This window comes from Pistacia vera, unplaced genomic scaffold (genome assembly GCF_008641045.1).
Source record: "Pistacia vera cultivar Batoury unplaced genomic scaffold, PisVer_v2 Contig248, whole genome shotgun sequence".
Lineage (NCBI taxonomy): Eukaryota > Viridiplantae > Streptophyta > Magnoliopsida > Sapindales > Anacardiaceae > Pistacia > Pistacia vera.
In genome coordinates, this window is record NW_022196055.1 from 253,625 (window position 1) to 263,213 (window position 9,589).

The 9,589-nt window shown below is 35.0% G+C and overlaps 1 non-coding gene across 1 annotated transcript; it reads right to left on the reverse strand.

The window, feature by feature from the left end:
- Nucleotides 1-3,107: 3,107 nt before the first annotated feature.
- On the reverse strand, nucleotides 3,108-3,211 carry LOC116132083. Its single transcript, XR_004128368.1, has one exon. It is a non-coding gene; the product is annotated as a small nucleolar RNA R71 (small nucleolar RNA).
- Nucleotides 3,212-9,589: the final 6,378 nt, after the last annotated feature.

Here is a 9,589-nt window from a genome sequence, read left to right on the forward strand (position 1 = left end):
TACCCTTGAAATATGGCCGTTTTATAGCAGTTTGAGGGGTCTTTTTTGTCATTTTCTTTTCCCATTTTTTTTCTTCTATAAATTGGCTTTAAACTCTCATATTTTCTCACATCTCAAATTCTCTCATTCTCTCATTTTCTCTATTCTCTACTCTCTATTAAAATCTCTCAATTATTCTCTTTGTTGTCAATTTGCTCTTATTTTAATTTTTATTAGTTTTTGCAATTTTCAATTCATATTTCCATATTCCAATTCCCCTTCTTTAATTTTTATTTCTTCTATCTCAATTTTTTTTTTAACTACCATGGATAAATATTTCTCTCCCATCAATTTCGATGATGAAGGAAACTACTAACCTAGTCCCGCTGAATTTACTAACATAAATGCAGGAGATTCAAATAGTCCCGCTCTCCCAATCTCAGAATCCGATACACCTCAAAATATGCCCACGATTCCTCCCCATGCTGCTACACCTACAGCTCCCGGTGGTTCCAGAAGTGTTCCTTGTAATCGTCGTCCTCATCCAACTTCATCTCAAGCTGAAGCGGGTTCTTCAACTGCTGTCGAAACCGAAGACAGACACATATCAGATGTTTGGGTGCGTTTCAACAAGTTTTATGAGACAGAAAATGGAGTTCAAGTGAAGAAAGGAAGATGCAAGTATTGTGGAAATATTTATAAAGCGGATTCAGGTAATGGTACTAGTACTTTAAAAAGGCATGCTGATGAGAATGCAAAATGTCATATTTACCCCCCCTTAATTTCTAGTCTTTTATACTTATTTGCTGCCTAAATATACTCATTATTATTCTATTTTGATTTAGGATGCAAATGGAGGCGTTAATTGCAAAACGGAACTAATTAAGTGAATTTGGACAGTTTCGACATTGTTTCGTAATATGGGCATAACTCTCTCATCCAGGCTCCGATTGAGATGATTCAAAATCTGTGGAACGCTAAGAAAGATAACTACAACTTTAATGTTTTGAGTTTGGAGAGATACTCGCTGCATCAAGGTTTTAATCGAGCTTGAAGTTGACGCATCTGCACTACCGACGTTCTGGAACATTCTGCCTTGTCATGCAATTCAAATAGGCAGATTATTACAAGAAGTTTTGAAGACCTATTCCACGCAAATTACAGCTGGAAACACCACTTTCCTATTTTGTATTAAGACTTTATTTTATTTTCAATTACTCAGATTAGGATAAAGGTTATTTTGGGATTTTAGAATATTTTTACGAGATTTAGATTTAGTAGAATTAAAATTCGAATTGGATATTGAGATAGGGAGATCAGATTAGGGATAACACATATCACACACGTCTCTCTCTTCTCTCTTCTGAAATTCGTTTTGCTGGAATTTTTCTTTTCCTTTGAGTTTTGATTATGGCCATGAGTGGCTAAACTTTTATAACTTGGTTGAAGGAAACAAGACCTCGGAATCAATAAACTGTGAGATCAATCTGTTTTTTTTCTTTAAGTGTTCAATTTATGTTTGAGTATTGGATGTTCTTCTATGCATATTTTAATGATTGTTGCGTTTAATTACTAGAAGGCCTACTAGTTTATTATTTGTTGCAATCTACTGCTAAGTTAGATATCAAATCCGTAATTGTTTGATCCCTTTAACTTGTGAAGCAATTAGGGTTTAAGAATTTGTTGCGTCAGGAATTATTAAGTCTTAAGAAGAACATTCAACTAAATTAAATGCAACTGCTTGAGTTTTTGTTGTTTAGCTTCATCGATCTCTCTAAGTCTTAAGGCTGCCACTAGATTAAATCTTTAGCGCTTGTCTAGGGTTGTTTAGTAGTAAGGTTAATTAGATTGCTTGTTTCCTAATTAATTACAACTAAGGAGAGATAGGAAAATGGTTCCAAAGGTGAATATTCAGGGGATGAGTTGATTTATTTTTGTATCGATGATCAGTTGTAAGATTCCGATGGTGGATGTTGACCTAGACCAAGTTTCGTTATTTGATTGATTTTGATAGTTTAATTTGAATTGTTTTTCCTGAAATTACTTCTGTTTTACTCAAAAACCCCCAGCCTTGTTCACGTAACATTAAACTCGGCTAGACACTCTTCGTGGGAACGATCCCTACTCACACTACTACGTATATTTTTTAGGGTTTTAATTCTGGGTGCCTATGACAGCATGCCAGATTTTGGCGCTGTTGCTGGGGAGTGATTCTAGTTGATTTATTTTTGTTTTTGTGATTCTTATTTCATTCTTGCTGTTTTTTTTTTTTTCCCAGAAAAGTAGAAAAAAAAACTGTGAACGGTAGTACTGCTCCGGATGAACAGTAGTACTAGCCATAAGAAAATTTTTGGTTGAATTAGGAGTACTGTGAGTGCCTGTTTCGAAGAAAATGAAATTCTGAGCAAGACTAGAAAGCCTTCTAGCCCCATCCTCTTGAGGCCAGAAAACAACGTTTTGATAGGGTTTTTGGCATTTTTGTGTTTCTGTCATTAAAAAGAAAAAAAAATTTAATTAATTTTTTTATTTTATTTTATTTTCTGGTTGGTTTTTCATTATTTGTCATTTATTTCTTTTATGAGTTTCTATGTTTTATGACCAGGTCCTCTCATCTTGGCGATTTAACATTCGACTCGGAAATAGAGAGCACTTTGCGCAGGTTAAGGAAGGAAGCTCGGAGAAATTCTGAGGAAAGAAATTTGGTTTTTGATTCCCAATTTGCTAGCAACTCTGATTTAGAAGAGGAGGAAGTCATGGCTGGAAATCGAACTTTGAAACAGCTTGCTGCCCCTGATTTGAATCAAGCACCTTTATGCATAACATTTCCTGTTTTAGATGCTGCTACTACTTTTGAATTAAAATCTGGACTAATACATCTCTTGCCCACTTTTCATATCCTTGTAGGTGAAGATCCTCACAAGCATTTAAAGGAGCTTCATGTGGTTTGCACAAGTATGAAACCTACGGGGGTGACCGAGGAGTAAATTAAATTAAGAGCCTTTCCGTTTTCTTTGAAGGATTCGGATAAGGATTGGCTCTATTATCTACCCTCCGAGACTATAACCACATGGAACGAGATGAAGAGATTGTTTTTGGAGAAATATTTCCTAGCTTCGAGGGCGGCCAATATTTGGAAAGAAATTTGTGGTGTAAGGCAGCATAACGGAGAGTCCCTACATGAATACTGGGAACGTTTTAAGAAATTGTGTACAAGCTGCCCCCATCATCAAATTAGTGAGTAGCTACTTATCCAGTATTTCTATGAGGGCCTTCTATACACTCATAGGAGCATGATTGATACTGCTAGTTGAGGAGCTTTGGTGGATAAAACTCCCGAGGCCGCGAGAAACTTGATTGCAAATATGGTAGCCAATTCTCAACAATTTGGCACTAGGTTTGGCCTTCCTTCTAGGCGTGATAATGAGGTAAATATTTCTTGCCTTGAACAACAAATTGTGAGTCTAACTTCTCTTGTTCGTCAAATGGTTGTAGGGAACATGCAAACAGTGAAGGCTTGTGGAATTTGTTCGGTAGTATGGCATCCAACTGATATGTGCCTAACTCTTCAAGAGGAGCCTGTTGAGCAAGTGAATGTAAGAGGTGGTTTTCTTGGACAACTGCAAAGGAAGCATGATCCCTATTCGAGCACATATAACCCTGGATGGAGGGATCACCCCAATCTTGGCTATGGGAATCCACAAGTGAATCAGCCCGTGACTCAAAACTGCCCAAGTTACCAACAGTGTAAGCAACCATACCCCCCTAGACAACAACCAGACCAAACTTCTAATTCTGGTATGTCTTTAGAAGATATTGTTAAGTCTCTTGCCACTAATACTTTGCAATTTCAACAGGAGACGAGGGCCAGTGTTCAAAGTTTGGAGAATCAGATGGGCCAGATGGCAACCGCAATAAGTAAGCTAGGGGCGCAAAGTTCGGGAAATTGCCCTCTCAAACGGTGGTGAATCCAAGGGAAAATGTAAGTGCGATCGTCTTGAGAAGTGGTAAAGAGGTTGAGATCCCAGTAAAGGTAGCCCCTGCATCATCGAAGGAAGAAAAGGAGAAAAACGTCGTTGTAGACAGGAACGTTCCCAACGATGATGGTATTCCTAAGAGTAAGTTTTCGCCTCTATCCGATTACAAATCGGTACCTCATTTTCCTCAAGCTTTAGCAGAATCTAGAAAAGATGAGAAAAACAGAGATATATATGAGACTTTTCGTAGATGCGAGGTAAATATTCCACTTTTAGATGCTATTAAACAAGTACCTCGTTATGCTAAATTCTTGAAAGAACTGTGCACAATTAAGAGGAAACATAAACTTAAAGGGTGTGAAAAGGTGAGAGTATGAGAGAATGTTTCTGCAGTGATTCAGAGAAAACTCCCAGCGACGGCAAGGATCCAGGTATGTTACATACCTTGTACGATAAGGAACACTAGGTTTGAGGAGGCCATGATAGATTTAGGAGTTCTATTAATGTCATGCCATATTTATATATGTCTTTTGAAACTTGGACCTTTGAATAAAACTGGTTGTGTGATTCAATTAGCGATAATCTAATGCCTATCCTAAGGGTGTAGTCGAGATATTCTAGTACAAGTTAATGACTTAGTTTTCTACTGATTTTTAGTGCTTGATATGGAAATGGAGATCACTTGCATCTATTTTGTTAGGAAGACCCTCCTAAAAAACATCCAAGACTAAGATGATGTTCATAGTGGCATACTTACCATGGAATTTGAAAGTTAAATCGTTAAGTTTAATACTTATGATGCCATGAAATATCCTGATGATGTGATGTAATCCTGTTATTCTATTGTGTGATTGTTCTTTAGCACAAGAATTTTTGAACTTGATAGAAAAGATGAATTGGGAGTTGCCATTAGTAAGCATCTTGAGGAAGAGAATGAGGAGTAGCTTTGACACTGATTTGCAGGAAACGTTGCAGCGTTGATAATTTCCAAAGTTACAGCAGCAGTTAGTAACTCTATATTGCATTACCAATTTCTAATGAGCGGCCTTTACACTCTGTTTGCAGGCCCCCATTCCAGATTTGAAGCCTCTCCTAGTTACCTCAGAACTTGTTCCTTGGAGACAAAGGAACGTTATCGGTGATCATCTCAAGTAAACTTAGTGCATCGCAAGAAGAAAAGCCTTGAGTCGAGCCAACGACAATAAACAAAGGCGCTGCTTGGGAGGCAACCCAGGGGAGTTTGTTTTCTTATTCTCGCATTTTAAATTTGCTTATTTTTGCCTTTTCTTTGCATTTCATCTTATTGGGGACAATGTCAGTTTTAGTGTGGGGAGGGGATTTAGGTTGCGTTTTAATTTGTTAAAAAAAAAAAAAACAAATAGTTTTGTTTTTAGGAAGGTTTGTGCTTAAGTTATTTCTTTGAACGTCTAGTGATGCATGAAATAGTAACTTGACTTTGTTGTGAGCATATCTTGATTAGGATGTTAGCAATCTTTCATAAAATAGAGTAATCAGTTTGAATCTTTGAAGTTTGAAACAATATATCTTGGAGAAGTTGTGCAAACTTGGTGACGAAGCATAATTGAGGAGTGTATAACAACCCTTAAAAGAAAAAAAAATTGTTTATTAAGCTAGTCTAAATTTGGGTTTAAGCAAATAGGAAAAAGAAAAGAAAGGTATGTGGTGAGTCAAGATGGAGCGTAAAACGCACTCACTATAAACACAACCATGAAATAAGATGGAGCATAAAATGCACTCATTCTTTCAAAACAGAAAAAAAAAAAATAATAAATATCCCTAGTTTGCACTAGTTTGTAGTAGTAAAGAGAAACAGTTGAGGAAAAGTTGAGAGGTGAGTTGTACATGAATTGGTTGTGATTAGTTTCCTTGTTTGCATTGACGATTGAGAGTAATTGTGGAAAATGACGAAGAGAGAGATGAATGTCATAACTTACTTATTTATTTTGTTGCTGCCTAAGTTAGGTATGAGTATGCATGGATTAAATACTGTTGCTTATGCATCTGATGGTGTTCTTGATATGCATTGAGTGTAGGGTTTGTTTGAATTAGTTTGCCGAGGACGTGCAAAAGCTAAGTGTGGGGGAGTTTGATGAGAATGCAAAATGTCATATTTACCTCCCTAATTTGTATTTATACTATTTGCTGCCTAAATATACTCATTATTATTCTATTTTGATTTAGGATGCAAATGGAGGCGTTAATTGCAAAACGAACTAATTAAGTGAATCAGACAGTTTCGACATTGTTTCGTAATATGGGCATAACTCTTCATCCAAGCTCGATTGAGATGATTCAAATCTGTGGGACCGCTAAGAAAAGATTCTACAACTTTAATGTTTTGAGTTGGAGAGACACTCGCTGCATCAGTTGTAATGAGTTTGAAGTTGACACATCTGCAATGCCGACGTTCTGGAACATTCTGTCTTGTATGCAATTCAAATAGGTAGATTATTACAAGAAGTTTTGAAGAACTATTGCACGCAAATTACAGCTGGAAACACCACTTTCCTATTTGTATTAAGACTTATTTTATTTTCAATACTCAGTTAGGATAAAGGTTATTTTGGGATTTTAGATATTTTTACGAGATTTAGATTTAGTAGAATTAAAATTCGAATTGGATATTGAGATAGGGAGATCAGATTAGGGATAACACATATCACACGCCTCTCTCTTCTCTCTTCTGAAATTGTTTGCTAGAGTTTTCTTTTCCTTTGAGTTTTGATTATGGCCATGACCGGCTAAACTTTTAAACTTGGTCGAAGGAAACAAGACCTCGGAATCAATAAACGTGAGATCAATCTGGTTTTTTCTTTAAGTGTTCAATTTATGTTTGAGTATTGGATGTTCTTCTATGCATATTTTAAGATTGTTGCGTTTAATTACTAGGGGCCTACAGTTTATTATTTGTTGCAATCTACTGCTAAATTAGATATCAAATCCGTAATTGTTTGATCCCTTTAACTGTGAAGCAATTAGGGTTTAAGAATTTGCTGCGTCAGGAGTTATAAGTCTTAAGAAGAACATCAACTAAATTAAATGCAACCGATGGGTTGTGTTGTTTAGCTTCATTGATCTCTCTAGGTTTAAGGCTGCCACTAGATTAAATCTTTAGCGCTTGTCTAGGGTTGTTTAGTAGTAAGGTAATTAGATTGCTTGTTTCTTAATTAATTACAACTAAGGAGAGATATGAAAATAGTTCCAACGGTGAATATTCAGGGTAGAATTGATTTATTTTTTGTATTGATGATCAGTTGTAAGATTCCGATGGTGGATGTTGACCTAGACCAAGTTTCGTTATTGATGATTTCGATAGTTTAATTTGAATTGTTTTTCCTGAAATTATTTCTGTTTTACTCAAAACCCCCAGCCTTGTCACGTAACATTAAACTCGGCTAGACACTCTTCGTGGGAACGATCCCTACTCACACTACTACGTGTATTTTTAGGGTTTTAATTTTGGGTGTACGACAGCAGCCACATGCTAATAAAACATATGCTCAACATGGAAATAGAGAAACCAATCAAACTCAATAACTAATATGGTACTATGGGTTATAATTCTAATTTATTAGGGAACAATTAACTTTATATTGCTGCAACTGATCAACCTTTTAATATGGCTGAAGATGAATATTTTGAAGATTTATTAAAAATACATTTTTCCAGGATTTAAAAGTTATTCTAAAACTGCAACTAGAAATGATTAATAAATTGTTTGGGAAATGAAATTGAATTAAAAAATAAATACAAGTATCATGTTAGTGTGGCTCTAAATGCCGATATTTGGAGTAGTAGAGCTAAACAAGATTATATTTGTGTGATCTTCATTATTTGATACGAATGTAAATTAAATAAATCTTTATTAGAATTAGATTAATGGATGTGGATCATAGTGGTCAACAAATTTATAATAAAATTATTGAAGTTTTAGAAGATTATGATGTGTTAATAAAGTGATAAGTTTAACTTTAGATAATGCAAGTACTAAAATTAAGCTATAGATTTTTTTAAAAGTAATTATCCTTTTTATAACAATTTGAAGTTTTTTCACCAACGTTGTGAATGTCACATTATTAATTAATTGTAAAAAGTGGTACGAAAAAATTAAAGAAAATATTAGTAGAATTAGAGATTCTATAGCTTGGATTACTAGTAGTAAAAAAGAAATGTTGAATTTCAAAATGCTTGTATAAAATCAAATATGTCTCCTAGAACTTTGCATTAGACATGCCTGTTAGATGGAATAGTACTTATTTAATGCTGATTCATTTTACCTTAGCAAATTTAATTAGTTATTTTATAGCAAATAATAGAGGTCATTTGCTATAAAATAATTGACATATAGCTAAAATATTTCATTATTTTCTTAAAATGTTTACCAATCCAATTTACAACTTTTTGGTGTGTATTATCTTATAGTCATGGTAATACATACAATTATAAATCAGAGTTATTAGAAAAAAAACAAAAACAATGAAATTTTAAGGAACCAGTAAAGGCAATGGAATTTTTTTTTTTTTTTTTAAATATTGGAAACCCATTTATTTTCTTTAGTTTAGGTGCTTATTTGATCCTAGAATTAAAGTAGCAGGTTTAGACACATTAACTGAAAATTTACAAAACGAAAAATATGCCAATCAACTAGGAGAGGTAAGAGTGTCTTACAGATGTATATTTCCAATATGAAAACAGGTATGGGAACCCGCAAAGACGTGAAATACCCGGGGAGTTGCATCAGAAGAAACAAGTGAAAGCTTCTACTCCTGGAGTGCATTTAATAGGCCGAAGAGGACCCGAACCGAAGCACATCCTCATCTTCAGAAGCACCAACAACGTCAAGAATATATTGTTTCCATGCAGTCACAGGTAATGAGCTTCAACAATATTTGGGAACCCCAAAAATGTTACTAGCAGATCCACAACAAATAGCAACTTTGTGTCTTTGAATATTGGAAAACTAGAAAATGTATTTTTCCGTATTATCAAGACTGCCTTGGATGTTTTCGCCGTTCTTGTCTCAAATGTCTCATCCAAACAAACATTTAGTGTAAGTGGAAGAATTTTAAATGAAAGAGGAATAAACTTTCACAAAAAAATTATTGAAGTCCTCACATGTCTTCGAGATTGGGAACGGTGCGCCATCAAGATCAACGAGGTTATCGATGATATTTTAATAGAATCATTTCAATTTGTAATAGAGATACGGATGAGGGAGGTCCTAGACAACCCCCAAATTAGTTGTGTTTGTAAATTGTAACTTGATAAATGTAATAAATCCAATTTTCTTATATTACACATTTTATGTATTAAAATGTGATTAATATTTGAATGTTAGTGTTAACAAAAAAAAAAAAAAAAAAAAAAAAAAAAAAAAAAAAAAATATTTAATTGAATTATTGATATTTGAAAAGTTAACTAAAAAACACAATTACACAAAACAAAAGAAAAAAAAAGAAAAAAAAAAAAGGGATAAACCCGGCCTGGCCCGCAGCATAATCCGCTGGGTTAGGGTTGGCGGGCTGGGCTGGGCCAACGAATTCCAAAAAAGTGGCAGGCCGAGTCAGCCTGACCCGCCAAAACTGCCAACCCACTGCGGGCCAGGCCGGGTCGGG